Here is a 17,888-nt window from a genome sequence, read left to right as displayed (position 1 = left end):
TATTCTTTTATTATTTCTCTAGTAATCCGAGTGACTACTACGCCATAAATAAATAATATATTTATATATTATTCTTTGAAAATTTGGGATGTCACAAATATTGGAATTGATTTATGATTCTTGTTTCTCATACTATATACGACATCATCGACTGATTTAATTTGGTATCCAAGGTCTAATATGATCTGTATTAACTAATTATTAACCCGGCATAATCGTTTTTAGGTATATACTCTACATACCATTATAATCAAATTAAACCTATAGTTATCATCTCCATAACATCGCCTACAATAACCCTATGTCGAATTAAATTATCGATGTGTAGGTATCGCGTTCTTGTTCTAGCAGGCTGCACCTCGATCGATTTAACCACTGATTAGTATATTTTAATGTAATTGTTGGCATGGTTGTGTTTGTCTTGATCTATTCTTTATTAACCCCAACATGAATCGGCCAAACGATTAATGATTTGGCTGATTGATGATCTAGGTTTCATATGTTAATTATTCTGTTGCTTCTGGTTATATATTTTTAGTTCATGAGTTTCACCAACTAATCATCCTAGTTCAGATGGTTGGTTGTGTGTGCGTATTCTTCACTGAGCCGGCCACTGGTGAGGGTTCGAGTCCCGGCCAGCCCCTCTAATTTTTGGAAAACAGATTGCTTGTTTGTTTAGTCATATAAAATCATAAATTAATAATATAAATCTTATAAATATTATAAAACTTGTAACTAATTAATATTTTGTTAAAAACCAACATATTAACCATTCACTTTTCTCGAAGCTTGGTTAAAACTGTGTGTGTGTGTGTGTTTGTGTCTTAGGTATTAAAAATTGTTAAAGGGTTTTAATATGAATTTAAATTTTATCACGTTATTTAACATATTAAAATATAGTATAAATCAAGTATTTTAAAGATTATGGTTTATATAGATATTATTATTTATCATCTATTAACTAATATTTATAATATTTATTTAAAAAAATCTTTATTAAAAATAAAAATATATATTAAAGGTATTTTAGTTTATAATAAATATTTTAAAACAATCTCTTTATATAATCTATCCATGAAACTTTAAATATTTATTTATTTAAGTATTTTATAAAAGTAAGTTTATATAATAAAAACTATATTATTTAATAAACTTGATAAATTAAAGTGATAATTAGCTTCCGCAAGAACACCCGATCATCACCGAATTCTCGGTCATCTATCTAGTTTAGATTCGTCGTTGAAATTATATTTATTCCCGCAAGTATTCTTTATTAGGTTTTCTCGTCAGTATTTTCCGAAGAACGTGACTCTTGTTTGCTACCATATTCATTTATCTTTTATTTATTTACTAAGGAGAGTAATCACTCCCTTTTTTTACTTATTTTAAATCTTTTGGGGACATATGTGTATTTATAGTATTTATCTAGTATCTAGTATTCAAAAACGCAACTATCTAATCCTTGTATGTATATCAGTTTATGTCTAACTTTCTATTTGCTTACTTGCTTTATTTGAATTCATTTCGAATAGGTCCAACATATTCTCATTATAGTATGATCATACGACCGTCGTAGTAGCCATCGTCCAGTTCGTATTTCATCAAGCTTACCGACAACTCATCTTTGGTAACCAATGCCCGACGCATGGCAACGGTTTAGCCCTATATTTATATTTGTTTTATTTGTTTATATGCTATGGTTAAATTACTTATCTCACAGGAACAGTTTGCATTTTTCTTTCTTTATTATATATTATTATTGTATTGTCTTAAACTGGTGTTTTACTCACTCAACATGTGTTGTTGACAAACATTTATATTTTATACACATATGCAGGTTATTGTTTGAACTAGTTGCAAGATTTGGTGAAGACTTAGTGAAGTATTTAAGTTAGAAGAAACTATCAAGAATAAATCAAGACTAGTTTAATCCAAATTATTTTTTTGCTTTATTTCTAAATTATGTATTTTGTTTACTTGTATTTGTTTGAATATTAAAATCAAATAAATAGATATTGTAATTTAATTATTGCATGATAGTTCCTTGAGAGCTGTGAGCAATCAGCTCATGCCCCGGCATTTACGTCGTAGGTTGGGGTGTGACAGGTTTTCCGTCAGATTAATGGTCGGGGTCTGTTATGGAAGAGGGCAACTAGGTTTGGTGTATGACTGGTGATGTCACGGGAGCTCATTGTTCAGATGAACGGTTTGTGACATGGGTGGTTGTGGAAGTGGTGATGGTGGAGGTAGTGATGTGGGAGTGGCCGGAGGTAGAGTGAGAAAGACGGTGCCATTTGAAAAGGTGGCGGTGGTGGCCGGAATTTCGTGGTGGTCTTGATAGCGGCTGGAACTTTGAAAGAAAAAGGTTCTATTTTTTTTTTCTTTTCTGCCCTAATATTTAGAGAAATGGGTTTGGGCTGAATTGTGCTTAGGCAAATGTTAATGCTTGGGCCAAAGCCTTTCGGTCCATATTACTATTTGTTGGTGGGCTATTATTGTGGGTTTGTTACATTTTTCTTTGGCCAGAAGCAAATTAAAGTTTTAACCAGATTTTAGGGCCGAGTAAGTCGTATAAATTATGAGTTGACCAAAATGAAGAAGTCAAAATTGATCGGGTTTTCGTCATTATTTGACCGTGTTTAAAGCTTTTTATTTCTAGGCGTTCGAGAAGTTGAATCCAAAGGGTGAACTTTGAATGAATTAATAAGCTTCGTCATTCGACCGTTGAAGCTGGTATTTCTAGAAAGACTTGTGGATATTCGAGCTCATCTTAGTCTATATTGCTTAAGATCCGAGAATAGATAAAGAAGCAATAACTCCTTCATGAATGAAATTAGGTGGGTCATACCTTGAGAGGGTGAATTGAAACGAAGAGGCTTCGATTTATCATGTGATTTGTGAAGATGCGATACATGGTTTGACAAAGTTTTGATATCACAAGTCAAGGGGGTGATTGTAAGGCCAATAACTTGTGACTTACGATATCAAAGTACGAAACCCGTTAAATATACTATGGTCAAGTTAATAATTAATGTGGGCGAGAAATCCGGATATGAGACGAGAGCTTCGGTGCATGCGTGTAACTTCAACGGGAGATTTTCTAAAATGTTTGGTTTTAGCTATAAATAAGACTTCATTATTAGTTTTTATTTGTGCTTTATGGTGTAAATCACCCACCCAATGGGAGCTCACCTTGGTGGGGTCGGTTCGTTTATCATATATTCAATCTTTCACCGATAACGAGATCGTTCACTATCCTTTATATTTATATTTTTGTTCAGTCACTTGATTTACCGCACCCGTTTCGAACATTTATCAAGAAAAAAATCCGTTCGTTTGTTGGATCCGATTTCAGGACCTACATTAAGTGTTGAGGTGCTAAAAGTTTCATTTTGAAAAGTAGTTCCTGAACAAACACTTGAAAATATTCTAGAGCATCTTCAGGAGACGGTATTTTTATTATAGTACCACCTACTTCTTGGCGAGCTCTAATAAATCAGATTTATAAAGCATCTCTTGTAAAATATAAGCAACACCATCCCCTCTACACCCCAAGCCACCATTTCTCCTACTCGTTGCCCCTCTTTCTCGGCCCTTCCTTTAAGGGGTTGCTATTTTGTTAGACGTGAATATAATTATACAAAATGTATTGTGATTTGAAAGTTTAAAAATCTTATTATCTTATTTCCAATATATATTGGTTGTAGTACTGAAATTTGATAGAAATTTGATAAGCTGATAGCAAGTTATAACAATTTTTTATATAGATCTTTTTATTCATTTTTATAAAATATAAACTTAATTAATTCATTTGTTAAAATGGGCAATGAAAGAATTTTTTATGACAAAATAAAAAATATGATTGGTCGGGGTTACATAGATGCTTTTTTTTGAAACATTCTTGACTGCATGAACGAGAAAATTGATTGAATTCACTCATAATTTTTTTTTGATAGACGAATAATTTAGGGAGTTCCACTTGAAGTTGGTTTTATAAGTAATTTGAAAAGGAGGTAATACATCAATATCTTGTTTGTGCAGAAAGGTTTGAGTGTTTTAAAGGTGTTCTTGATCATATGTACGTGTGTGTTCTATTAAAAATCATACATATGATGTATAGGCCCGGCTTCGAGAACGGTTAAAATTTTTTGGGCCGAATGCGAACTTTTTTTTGGGCCTTAATAAAAAGGGTATATTGTTGTGTTAAACAATTTAATTTTTAAATAAGCCTTAATTTTTTGGGTAAAAAACTATTTTCTTTTATAAAAATAAGGTTAAAATGTCTCAAGTAAGATTAGAACTCATAACTTTTTTGTTGAAAACCACACCTCTTTGCCACTAGACCAAAGTAGTGATTGTCTAATTATGTTTAAACATTATAAATACATACAATTTTTCATAAAAATATATATATATAATTTTTATTTAAAAAAATCCGGGCCTATCGGGGTGTCGGGCCGGGGTCCGTCGACCACCCGGCCCTCCCTTATAGCCGGCCCTGATGATGTAAGTTGAAAAAAATCTTAAATTTGTGTCTATTACTTTGTGTACATGTTTGTATGGAGAGGAGAATAGAATTTAATATTCCGATTACAAGCACCTGGTATCGTAAGCCCGTCTGGTGGGGTTTATGTTCCATATATATCCGATTTGCATGAATTTCGTATTCAAAATCCACATCAATCTGTGTCACGTTTTTACGAATCTTGAACAAGAAAGTTTCTGTAAAATATTAAATTATTATGTCTATAATATTGTTCTATGAATAAGATTCTCCAAAAGGAAATACTTGGTTAAAATATCTTATATGCTTGTAAAGGGAAAGAAAAGAATCTCATATGTTGAAACCAAACTAAACTACAGGAATAAATATTATATAAAACATAAGTTTCCATTCGCAATATTGCAACTACCGTTCATATCATTCCATAGGCATCAGATTACTATACCGAAAAGACAACAACATTAGTAGGCAATCCTTATCCAAATTAAAGCCTAGTTATTCCAAGTGAACGACAATGTTTCTGATTACATGACATTGCAGGCGTTAACGTTGTCATCGTTAAACATGTTACTAACTTTATCATCCCCTCGATGAGTGACATGAGTAATTCCATGCTTATCGCCAATATTGTATCCATGTCTGTAGTAATTGTAACTTTGTTTGTATTCATTAGCCGTGTCCTTGAAGTAGTTGCTAGAGGATGTGAAGTATAGTGGTGGGTTGGGGTAAGGCCAAAACTCGGCCCTCTTTCCTGCCCTCCTCACTGCTTTCAGAACCTTTCCGATCCATGTATCCAGTCACGGTTACTTTCTCGAGTTCTAGCTCAACCTCCACTGAGTCCACGCCTATTTCAACAAAATCATAACAATTAGTACATATTAGTACTTAATCATAAAACCAATGTTTTTATAATCAGACCGGTCATCAAATCAACCGCCTTATCACTGTTGAGTTGGTCGGTAGGTCATACCGGATTTAAAATGGATTGAAATCATAAATAAATTAATTTAAATATATAACAAAACTAAAATAAAATATATAGATACTCTATAATTTTTGTGGAGTCATATTATTATGAAGTTCAAATAGATAAAATATAGAATTTAAAGAGGTAAATATACCATTAAATTATATATTTTGAGACGAAAATTAAAAGAGTTGATAAATTGAAATTAGGTCCGACCACCGGGTCCGATTCCAGTCTGACCAATAGGCGACCGATTCAATTTAAAGTGATTCAACATCTATGCAACCGGATATTGTTTTAGGTTCCCTAAAAAACGTTAACGAGCCAAAAATATTCCTGTAATTTAGCAAGAACTTTGTCTTTTATAAATATAAGAAAGCAACGTACATTTATACATTTAAAAGTACCGTATTTCTATACTTATATCTTTTAACAATAGTGATGTGACATATTAGTTATTATTCATAATAGTTATTTAAAAAGTAAAACTTAAAAGAAAATATCATTTTCAAAATTTGTACATATATTTTTTTATATAACCATGTTTGCATATGCGTAGTCTGATCTGGGGGTGGCTAGCTAGCATGACATCCACGAGTGGTATGACAATTGACAAAATTTTGTTGGTAAAATCAGGTAATAATTGTAAGTTGATATCTATTTTGAACTACTTCAATCTTTTAATTGACAAAACTAAGAGAAAGTGTGCAGTTGATTTATATTTCTTGCGTATATACCTCTAAGCTTGTAGATGGCACTTCTTACTACCCGCTCGCATCCGGTGCAACACATCCTGACTTGAAGCTCAATAGTCTAGAATAATTATAGCAAAGTTTAAAAACATAGTTAAAATACAATTACAAGATGCTGATCCCCACTTTTTACACCCCAACAAACAAAAGGTGAACATGGTTCTAGCTCCTAATATCTCCTTTGCTCATTCTCTTACCTTCCTTTAAGCATATTTTTTAAGATTTAAAGATAACGATAATTAATTTAGGTACGAAAAGAAATTAGCAAACCTGTAAAGAAAGAGGTCGCCGACCCTTTGGCACGGCCTTGTGTTTGAGGTATTCTTTGGTAATTTTGTTGTTTGCTTGATAACTAAAGCAGTAGTTAATGACAGCAGAAATGAATGATCCAAATAGACTCTCGGATCGCAGGTTTGCCATATATAAAGATTTTGTACGAGTTTAAAAGGCGTGTAAGAGATGAGGAAACCTAGTCTAGAAGATATTCAATTCTGAGATGTTAGAGAAGGCATATATCTCTAGCTTCCTTGATCAGTTTTGATCCTTCGTGTTGGTATTATGTTCCAAATAAAAGAGTTGTGTTTGTGTTGCTTGATGGTAAGTTCACACATGCCCACAGGGAAAGAAAAGAAGATCATGGGAGCTTTACTTATACTATATTGGATATATGTAGACATGGACGTGGGAAGCAATGTTAAAAAGTACCTTTTTTATGTGGGGAATTGCATCTAAGCCACGGGATAATATTCATAATCTGTTGTTTCATCAACCCCCTTGAATTACTTAGTACATAAGTATCAGATGCAATCTCTGAATTAATTAGTTGGTACAAAAGTATCTTATGCGAAGTAGATATTGAAGTGATCGAGCCCACAAAGTTCATGAGCATGTTACCCGACTTTACTATTGGCTATATTAATTATTATGTGATTTTTCATTTATCTTTAAGTTCTTTTTTAAAACTATGTTAGAAACCCGTGTATTCAGATACGGATCATTTAAGAAGCCAAGACGGATCTTGGCACATCCAACTTTTCGCTTACTATGGTAATTTTTTTCCAAAAAGTCAAAAAAAATTATATGTAGTGAGCCCGCCCATCCATTTTATTTGTGTCCGGCCCACACTTGTTTTTTATTTTAAAATAAATTCCTTAAAGCCGAAGAACGGGAAACATTTTACCAAATAAACGTAAAGAAAGCCTCGTAAACACAAATTAGAAAAAAGACTAAGCTTAAATGTTTTGTAAAGAAAACAAAACTAATGATAAGTCCACACTCCCAACCTTGATCTAACAGCCAAAGCGGAAGAGTTTTTATCTAGGCGCTAAGGTGTGAAAATTGAAATCGAACAGAAGTATATGCAGAAGCAGGCCGTTCAAAGAAGACTTTGACCACTAGACCAGGGTCGGGTCACAAGTGCTCACGAATCACAATTCAGACATTAGGCAAGCAACATGTTCGGCGTTTGTTTGTTTTTCAATTTGGTATGAAAGGGTTTGGAATTATTGGAAGAATTTTGGTGCTTGAACTTGGTCTTTTTTCATGAATTAGGAATATGTGTGTTTTGCTTATGTGAATTTGAGGTACCCATCTTTCTCCTCGCATTTTGTCTTTTTCAAATACTCATCTTTCCCCTCTATATTGTCTTTTGTTTATTAAAAAAATTGATTTTTATGTGTAAGAACGGTAGGTTGAATGATTTAAATTTTTAGTTGAATGATTGAATATATAGTTTTTATTGTTTGACATGACCCAAACCAGATTGCCAACCCGAAACATACAAGTAGAAGGAAAAATTTAGGTCTCGTTACCTTCGGCCCATCCATCCATACTAGATGTTGAAGATCTGTCACTGCGTGTATTACACGGGTTTAATAAAGAAATTGCATGTTTCAAATTGAAATCAATTTCCTTTAGCTTAGTAATTAACTTGTACATTTATATATTACAAAGTGATGGAAGATGAAATAAGAGAAGCGTGAAAAATAGACTGAGTTTAAAGAATTGTGATATGTGTAGAGATATTTTAGTGTGACTTTTCTTTGAATTTCAGTATATCTTTTCTTTCTATATATGTAATTATAGATTAGTATAATTGAGAACTTTTGTGTCACAAAATTTTTTAAATCTATAACTTTGATTATTTATGTAACTACTTTCAAGATTGATTCAAATTGTTGAATTGGTTTGATGGTTGATGGAATGCATCCTAATTCTTATTAACCCAAATTCAAGTTCACATTGTAGCTTTTTTTATCCATCTATGTATTGATTGTTGTATTAGGTTTTTATTATGTTTTATTTGTTTGTTTCTTCTAAATATGACGAAATTGTTTTTTTTCTATATTTAGTTCTCGTACATGTAATGAACCTGATTGATACCGATAGAATTCGCATCGAGTCGTCGTAACACAAATGGTTATGTTTTAATAATGTTAATTTGACATAACTAGTTTTTGGGTTTAGTTCAGAAACGCAACAAGCATAGCTTCGACCGACCAAATGCAACGATTGTGTTTTATCGACCGAAAAAATGGTATCCACAAGCTAAACGAGTATTACTACTATTCTAGGTGTTTAATAATTTATATTTTGGGTTTAATGTATGTACGTATACGAACCTAGCTAATACTAACAAAATGTGTGCTCGTTGCGGCGGGTTGCTCTCTCATTAACAAATAATTAGGCGATAAAAATGCATAATAGTATTGTGTTTTATCTTTATTTTTTCAAGAGTTCGGTAATTATATATTATAATTAACAGAAAGAAATTTATTTCCAGAACTCTATATTATTGCACACAAATGCGTTTATTTATTGATTTATTTTTTATACAAACTAGACGGTTGCTCACGTGATGCAACAGGTGTTTGAATACAAATCCGGGTAGTCACATAACAATAATTGGTGCTAATTTTTCGGTTTGTAACCTTAAAACCGTTTTAACCGGGCATTGGTTAGGATTCACGTTGGTGTTTTCTTTAACTTTCGGTTTCAATTTTTAACGCTTCAATTTTGATTTTTGATGACAAAAAAATGTTACTAGCGGTTTGGTTCATAGGTTTAATTTAAAAACATTCAAAACCGGAACACGAACACCCATATGTAACATGTTATTTTTTAATTGAAAAAAACTACAACAATATTACACTCAAATTAAAGAGAATGAAATATTCGTTTTTATAGTGTAAGTTTTTTAATAAAATAGGGATGTATAAAAAATTTATGGTCGTTTAAAAATCATGTGTGAGAGAAGTTTGTTTAAAGTTAAAATAAAAACAAATACATATTTAAAGATGAGGGCGGCAAGTGGTTTTTAATTTATCAAAAGATAACTAAAGTTAAAGGTGAAAAATTATAAATATATTAAATTAATGTTAGATATTTTTACTTGAAGACTATATTACCCTTTTTCTACATGCATTATAGTTGTACATTGTCTTAAATATTTTTAAATTACCTAAAATTGAAGTGTTTTAATTTTCCCGCAAATCCTAAAAATACCAATCAAAATTAACATACGAGAAAAAATTTAATTGCAAAGAAAAATAAGGAAATTATTGGGTAAAAATGTAGGAATAAATAAACTAGGAAAAGTTAAAATGTAAATGGAGATAAAAATAAGAAATGTGAGAAAGATTTATGATAAAAGGAAAAAAAATAACATAAAAAAAATTCAAAAAAGTAAAAAAAGAATCATAACTTAAAATATAAAAAAAAACAAAAAAAAAACAACTAAAATGCCCCTCCCCCCCTTATTGTTCCAAAAATTAAATAATTAAATAAACGACGGAAAAACACAATATCAAGAAAAAAACAATGACGAAAATAAACAAAAAACACAATAATGAATAAAAAAGACACAATAGATTGCAAAATATAGTACAATACTGAACTAAATATAACACGGTGTTGAGTAATATAACACAATATCAAGAAAAAAATGTAAAGGAAAATAACACAATCAATGAAAAAAATAAACAAAAATCACAATGATAAATAAAAAGAAACACTGATTACTTTTCCTCAAAAATGTTTCTTTTTTTTTAAAACAAGGAAGACAACATTATTGTGTTTTTAATTTTTATTTTTTTAATTAAATTTTAAGTTATGATATTTTTTATTTATTTTTTATTTTTAAGAGAGTTTTTTTTACTACAAATTCTTCTTATCATTTTTTTTTGTCTTCATTTTTAGAATACCTTGACCCTAAATAACTTATGAGTCATTAAAACGCGGAATTTGGCACAACCGCATTTTTATTTACCAAGTTAGAAATATTATTTGATTTTCAGTTTGATTATTAAGATAGGGGAAAATTCCTTAAATAATCCTTTTGAGGAGAGAGAAAGTGAGAAATAACCCAAAATCCCTACAAATTCCCAAAATAGCCCACTAAATTTGGACTGAAGCAACGACATCTGACGAATCTTTAAACCAATAGAAATTTGACAAGTGTAATTTTTTTTTGAAAATCCGAAGAGTTGTTTGAAAATGTTAGGGGACCAGTCCATATTTTTCACTAAATGTTCTTGTAATAAAACAGTCTTGTCCAACGGTTTAATAATGTTTCCTACCAAATCCCTTTAAATTCCAAAAATTTGGGAAATTGTACATTTAAACTCTGTCTTTCAAGATGCATTTGGGGTGAATTTGTACCAAGAAGACGAGCTAGTAGTTTATTTCATATGTGTTGAAATCTAGTCCACACCTACGATATTAATTAATAATCTGTCACACCGACAAGATTTTATGTGATTCCGTCTACTCCGACATGATCATCCAATGAATATGCTCACTCTCGCCAAATTTGCTAATAATTCTTCCCGTCCACCATCCGTCATTAGTATATATATCGACCATCTCACCCAAACGGAAACTACTCACCTCCACAGATGCAGGTTTTGGCCGAATTTTTTAGGCCTTCACGAATTCTTGAAGAGGACCGAACTCATCATTTTCGAGCAGCGTGCGGAACTGAACAATATACTCGTTTCCGAACGTTCAGATTGTATTGTCGTCGTAATAGGAACCAATGAACCCGAGACCAATATTCATAACCTTCACATGATCTCCACTCTTAAACTTCATGGTTTTGATTCAAGAACAAGTGTTAGAGTTGATTGTGGAAGAGAGGTGAATTTTTGAGGAAGAAGAAACTATACATATAATGTAAAATATGGACAGACCCGTAAGAGTTTAACTAAAATATCGTCTCCTTAGTACAAATATAACAAATTTGTGTCTTGAAAGACAAAGTTGAAAGACACATTTTTCCATGTGTTTAAAACTTGTAGGGGTCAGTTAGGAATCCTTAATAAACCGTCTGGCAAGACAACTTTTAATAATAAGATTTAGTGAAGAAATATGAACGGCTACCTCAATATTTTCAAAATTATGGTCCCGATAGTACAAATTTACCAAATATGTGTCTTGAAAGACAAAATTTAAAGACACATTTTTCCATATGTTTAAAACTTGTAGGGGTCAGATAGGAAAACTTAATAAACTGTCTGACAATAAAACCTTTAAGAATAAGATTTAGTGAAGAAATATAAGCGAGTCCCTCAATATTTACATAAATTATGGCCTTCTTGGTACAAAGTTACCCCAAATGCGTCTTGAAAGACTGAGTTTAAAGACACAATTTCCCAACTGTTTGGAATTTGAAGGGATCTGTTAGGAAACATTATTAAACCATCGGACAATACTGTTTTGTTAGAAGAACATTTAGTGAAAAATATGGAATGGTCCCCCAACATTTTCAAATAACTCGTCGGATTTTCAAAAAATATTATACGTGTCAGATTTCTATTGGTTTAAAGATTTCTTCAGATCTCGTCGGCTCAATCCAAATTTAATGGGCTATTTTGGGAATATGTAGGGTTTTTGGGCTATTTCCCACTTTCACTCTCCTCAAAAGGTTATTTAAGGAATTTTCCCTTAAGATAATCATTAACGTTTTCTGATTATCATTTATTTGTTGGTTTTATTATTATCCTTTTCATTATATATATATATATATATAATCACGAATTTAGTTATAAAATACACCAAGAATATCATACACCAAGATAGTTTTTCAATTCTTTTGAATTCTAAGAATTATTGTAAGCTTTTTTAACACAAAAAGATTCAATTATAATATAAAACAATGACAATAGAGAGAAAGGTAAGCGGACAACATGTTGTGTCGTCATTTCCTTTTGAATAGCAAATCCGATCTTACCTAAAACAAAATTATAGTTCTTCGACGTCGATATGTTACGGTGCACGACCCGATGAACTCTTTTTAAAAATGTAGCAGCATAGGGTGCAAAGGACCCAAATGAATCAAAAGCAAAAGTAATGAATGCGTGTTGATTCTCGGCACATGCCTTCTCATACTTAGTTGTTTTTCCGGATTCTGACTTTAACACGGTCTAACTAGCAACATACCCGGTGTTCCGAAGCCCGACAACTGACAAGGGGTACACTACAGTAAGATCCACACAAGAGAAGTTTCGGGGTCGTATCTCTTAAATTCGGGCTCCAAATTCGAGTTTTTCGGTTTTGAACATCTTATAACGCTTATTCTCTTTTTAGGATAGTAATTCATGATAAGTTTGATGGTAATTATGTAACTTTAATGGGACTAATTAGTTAATAATATTATGCTTGGAACGTGAGTGCTGACAAAGTCGACGTACAGTAAAAAGGAAAACTTGGATGGAATATGGGATCGAGTTAAGGAATTGATGGAGAAATTAAAATTTGTTGATAATGCACATCACGAGAGGAAACCAAATATATTCCCTAAAAATCTCTCTTTTTTCAGGCATCTTTTGGAAAAAAACTATAACCCAACAGCCACCATCACTGTCTATCTGAAAACAACCACCATCCACCATTCGATATATATAATATATATTCTCCTGCTTCACCACATATACATACACACACATCTAATACACGTTATGCACACCCTTCATCCTGTGCAATATTTGGCATGTCGATCCGTGTGTTATCTAGCGAACAAATAAATCTACATTTCTTTTATTTGTAAAGTTGAATAAGTCTAGAGCCATCAATAGTGCGTATATAACATAATGATGGTAGATTTTTTAAAATAAAATAAAATAAAATAAGAAGGTGAACAATAAAGTGATGTTGCAAATACAACTTTGTTGAGGCATATAGTTTATTTAAAGTTTATTCGCGCCAAGTGTTAGTTTGAAGTAATAAGTACATGTTTTTATATATACTTGACTTCGAAGTGGAAATCTAGTCACTAGTTACTTATAGATATTTATGAAATTTCATGAGAATTTGTGTTGGCTTCATTAATTTTATATGTGGAGTTTAACGGGAGATTATATCCTATGTACAAAGATAAGTCCGGAAATATTTTCTTATCTAAATAATAAAACTTCAAAGCTCTATGCAAGATGGGGTCGATAGGAACCTAGAAAGAGGTGATGAAGGTAACAATTAATATGTACCTTTCAAATATGAAAGGTTTTGTGATTCTTGTGTTAAAGCAAAATTTGTCAATCGTTTTCAATTAGCGGTCCTTACTACAATAACAAATGCTTGTTTGAACTTATACATTGTGATAATTTGAAGGGGGAATATCGCACACCCTCTTTACACGAGCATGTTATTTCCTGACAGTAGTTGCTGATTTTAGTTGAGTCATATTGTTTTCCTTCTCAAACACAAATATGAAGCGTTTAATTGGTTTTCATATAATGGTGCCAATCCGATATGAAAAGAACATAAAAAGAATAAGATGTGATAATTGAGATATCATGTCCAACAACATGCTTGATTTCTATGCTAAGGGGTATAGTGTTGGGAACCATGAGAATGGTGTAGTACTAGTGGAACGAAAGCATCAACACCTATTGGAAACGAAGAGGGCCTTAAGATTAAGATTCAGGGCTAATCTACCAAGTAGATTTGGGGAGAATGTGTTCTAGCAGCCACTCACATCATAAATCGGCTCTCCTACGATTCAAGGCTAGTCTACCTCTTCATGTATTTCTTCTTCCACAAAGACTTCGCCTCCAAGACTTCTAACAAGTTTTACACGTTCCATTGCGTTTACATCGACGTTGGAGTGTGCCTCGTTCTACGAATCAATTAAAATCCTACCACCAAAAGAAAATGTGGACTCCGAAGTTATCGTAAAAGTTTGGACGACTAGTAAAGCAAGGGTCGTAGTGGTTCTCTTTCTTTCTACCAAGCTAAATTATCATTTTCTACCAAATCTTCTGGGCACGTAGTGGATAATAAATCGGTTCCACCATACATATCGAGATCACAATTTGGGGTATTACCCAAACATTGTTTTTCAAATCTTTAACAAAAAAAAAGTTATAGTTGGATCTACAATGACGAAGCAAACAAATTATAAATGTTGGTGTTTGAAGTTTGAACCGTATTTTTCTCATATATGTCAGCCACAAATTCAAAATTTTTAATGAATCACACATAAAAAGTAATTAATAGAGTACCAAAAGACTAGTGAGATACTCCGAATAAATATTTAGTATAGCTTCTTACTACTTACAGAAAAATCGCACAAATATATGAATATTTGCCCCATGCCGAAGTAAAAAATCTATGAAGCCCAAAATTAACAAGTTCATCCTGGAACATTTAGGAACTTCTCTTCTTTCCATTTTTTAATGCTTTAGGTGCTATCAAAAAGATTTCACATGAAATTCCATCTAGTAAGTACATCTCAGTTTGGACTTAAAAAGCAAGAATCCGTTTCTTGTAAAAAAAAAAACTATATTTTTGTACTGTATATCTATCTCATGTAACCCTGAATAACATCCCATAACATTTTTTTTAAATCATCCATAATCCATTAAACTACTCATTTCTTAACGGCTAGTCCGTCTTTTACAATCAAATTAATTATGTGTGCTACACATCCATCATGAAAAGAAACACCGTCACAAATTAATTCATATTTTAACTTAAATTTTGAATTGTGCTTGTAATATTTGAGGCGCTTTGCAAATATATTAAATAATTTTGTGTTGTAACTTAAAAATTGTATTAACACGTAATACAAATTTAAAAGTTTTGTGGCGGAGTTGAAAGCATTACATGTTCGAAATCTATCGTGTATTGTGATGACGGGTACACTGCGGGAAGTCAGCCGACAATTAGGGGCACAACTCTTTGGGGACTCGGGGTGGCCCAGTCACTGTTGTTCACTGTTGTTTTCTTCGTTAGTAGGGTAAATTTCACGATTTTTCTGCAAATTTTTATAGGTATTAAGTGTGGTCACCCCCGATGTACTTTTCCAAAATGCTACCGGTCACCACGGATTTTTTTTAACATAATACCCCATCGATTGTTTTTTTCATAAAAGCTTGTAGTTTTTATAAACAAAAGTTACAAAATATAGTAAAAAGCTTTGCTTTTATAAAACTCAACATTGAAGGGGCTATTTGTGAAAATAAAAACTTGTTTAAACTAAACATAAAAAAAGAACGGGGATTGATTACTGATTAGGGTTTGGATTTTTATAAAAACTCACTTGTGCCCATGTAACATGTTCGGCTGTTCCTACCGGACCGGAGACCACCACAGGCCACGACCACTACCATCCATTGTCCACCGCCCCGTTGCTCAGTCCTATCAACAAGGTAATAGTTTATCTTTGTGTTGTTGTTAAACATTGTATTGCATTAATATAATTAATGTTTAAGGATTCTAAAATTAGGGCTTGTAATTGTGGAATTTGATATTTGAGGAAACTGATCAACTAAGCTTGTAATTAGTATCGTATGGTTAAATTTTACTTTAACTCACCCTATTGAATCTTCTTAATTAGGTAAATCATGAAAAAACAAGATATCATATATTCATTTTTCAAATAAACGGATGATGAACAAACGAGTAAACGTAACAGAGTTTCAACTAGTGAGCCGGTTACTTTATGAAGCTCCACAACAACCACAATCAAGTACTAATGATGTGGATCTTAACCAAGTAAATTAACAAAAAATCATAGTGATTCAGAAGCTCCACAACTATAGTCAAATGTTAATGAAGTGAATCATGGTGATTCAGCAATGAAAATATTCAAGAATCGCCTTCACAATAAGATGTTAGATGAGTATCTCGCGAATAGGTTGGTCGTTTACATAGAAAAAAATTGATGAAACATTTGATTCGGAATCCATAATTGAGGAATTCAAAATTCATAAAGGTCGTCGAGCTGCTTTGTAATCCTTCTTCTAAGGTACTCACTTTCCTCTTGACTCTCGCATTAATATAAATATTTTAGGTCTTGTTGGTTAAAAAGTTATCTAGTTTTTATAATTGTAAGAACAATCGTTTGAATGAATGAAAAAAAATATTAGATATATAGATTTCATATTGTTTGATCCGACCCTAACCGAACCACCGACACAAACCAAATCATCGACCCGGAAATTTTTGGGTCCGTGACTTCGGTCATCGTTGTGACGAAGCCCAAGCTTCGCCACTGGTCGGCATCGATTCGATTCATTACGGTAAAAGTTTCGTTGAAAAAGTTTCATTATCAAAGTTGATGGGCCAAAAGGTAAATATGTAAGTTGAAAGGACAATAGTTTCATTATCAAAGTTGATGGGCCAAAAACTAAATAAGTAAAACAAAAGCTGAGGGCCAAAAAGTATATATGTAAAACTTGTGTGCATGTTCGGGAGCTATTGTGCGTTGCGGTGAGAATGTGGCTGGAAGTCAGTAGGTATCAGTTTGATTTTGTGTGACAAAAGTTTTAATACCAAAGTTGAGGGGCCAAAATATATATATGTGAAACAAAAATTGAGAAGCCAAAAACATAAATATGTGAAACTTATGAAACAAAAGCTGAGAGTAAAACACGCATATATACGAAACTTAACGTTGAGGTGTCAAAAAGGTATATATGGAAAACTTGTGAAACAAAAGTTGTGAGCTAAAAACAAATGTATGAGAAACTTAAAGTTGATGGGCCAAAATTGTATGCATGGTAAAAAAAGTGTGGAAAAAGCATGCATAATTAAAGTTTTCATGTTGCATATTAATTAGATATATAACATTTCCAAAATATAAAATAAAATATCAACACTGTGTGGATATTCAAATAATTCAAATGCAATCGTACCTTTCATTATTTGTCACATATCAGGTTAACCCAATGTGCAGCATCGCAAATGTACGATTCTGGTAAACCACGTAGAGCCAACCAACTATGAGTAGTTAAGTTAACATTGGTTTTAAAAATTTTCAAAACCAATATGTAACATCCCGAAATTTCTAAAATAATATTAATTATATTATTTGATATTGGTGGGAAAGTTTACTCGGGTTAGTGGAGAATTAATGAGTAAAGAAGGAGTTATTGTGAGTCGGGCTTGTGTTGGGTTAAGTAATATGGGTAATGGACTTGGGTTAGAAAGGAAGGAAGATAGACCATGGGCTCAAGCCCATGACCCATCATATAAATACCTTCATTATGCCTAAATCATTCATTTACACTATTTCATACACCACCCAAAACACACACTTAAGCTCTCTCTCTAGCCGAATCATAGAAGAAGAACCGATTTCCGACCCGAGGTAATGATATGATGTTGTAGAGTTCCAAACCCATTAGATTTAGTCACGAAACGACTAGCCGACACCGTTAAACCG

At 32.3% G+C, this 17,888-nt stretch overlaps 1 pseudogene across 1 annotated transcript; it reads right to left on the bottom strand.

The window, feature by feature from the left end:
* Nucleotides 1–4,536: 4,536 nt before the first annotated feature.
* Nucleotides 4,537–7,168, bottom strand: LOC143612857 (heavy metal-associated isoprenylated plant protein 30-like; annotated as a pseudogene). The gene is made up of 3 exons (XR_013150011.1): nucleotides 6,494–7,168; nucleotides 6,209–6,284; nucleotides 4,537–5,349 (listed from the first exon to the last, which is right to left on the bottom strand). The product of XR_013150011.1 is annotated as a heavy metal-associated isoprenylated plant protein 30-like (transcript).
* Nucleotides 7,169–17,888: the final 10,720 nt, after the last annotated feature.

The sequence above is a fragment of the Bidens hawaiensis genome, unplaced genomic scaffold (genome assembly GCF_021521415.1).
Source record: "Bidens hawaiensis isolate Kalapana, Puna unplaced genomic scaffold, B.hawaiensis_p1.1 tig00035848_1, whole genome shotgun sequence".
NCBI classification, from domain to species: Eukaryota; Viridiplantae; Streptophyta; class Magnoliopsida; order Asterales; family Asteraceae; genus Bidens; species Bidens hawaiensis.
The sequence above is the reverse complement of the archived record's forward strand: the minus strand, read 5'-3'. Positions and strand labels throughout refer to the sequence as shown.